Below are 896 nucleotides of genomic sequence, written 5' to 3' on the forward strand. Positions count from 1 at the left end.
TGTGTGTGTGTGTGTGTGTGTGTGTGTGTGTGCGTGTGTGTGTATGAGTGTGCATTTGTTGATGCTGTTTACCCTGTCCTTGTGTATATTTCTGTCGCCTCTCTTCACGAGATGTCTTTTAATGGCTGCACATCCGATTGTAAGAAAAAGAGGAATGTTGATTATATGAATAGGTTGGGGTACCGGTTTGTGACAAGTTAGGGGTAGGATGGTTCTAACACGTGACTCTGTATTAAGTATATGTTGTAAAAGCAATGTTGTCATTAACCATTCTATTGTTGTTGCGTAAACCTAACAGACCTATAATCGATGGCGTTCCAGCCGTGACCATCTTGTCTTTTCTTTTATTAAACACAGTGTATCCAGGATTAAATTTCAACGAATGTATCTTATCTTTTTAACAATTGAATGTGATTTGAAGGAGATGAAACTGCTATTTCTAGCACGTTGTGTGACCAATTGTAGCCTCCCTTATTGGATCGTTTATGTAAATTGTAATGTAGTGTCTACATGTTCTTGTGGTTTTGTTCCAATTCATAAATGCTGCATCATGGCCTTGTCATTGTTTGTAAAAGACGGTGGAATTGGTAGAAAAAGTAGCGTTCTTAGTAGATCCCTGCTTAAAGACATTCTATTGGTGACCATTACATATTTTTTATGTAATAATGGTCACCGTGTTTCAGATATAGTATATCTACATCAACTGAAGACGCGTGGCCTAGAGATTAAGACACACTCAGGATCGTGAGATCGAGGTTTCGATTCTCGGACCGGGTCTAGGTTTATGAATGCTAGGGTCCATAAAACACCTAAATATCTACACCGGGTCTATGATCGAGAACGTACCACCCCACCTTTCATTCAAACAAATATATTCTAAGATTACATTATCCAAT

This window comes from Octopus bimaculoides, chromosome 20 (genome assembly GCF_001194135.2).
Source record: "Octopus bimaculoides isolate UCB-OBI-ISO-001 chromosome 20, ASM119413v2, whole genome shotgun sequence".
NCBI classification, from domain to species: Eukaryota; Metazoa; Mollusca; class Cephalopoda; order Octopoda; family Octopodidae; genus Octopus; species Octopus bimaculoides.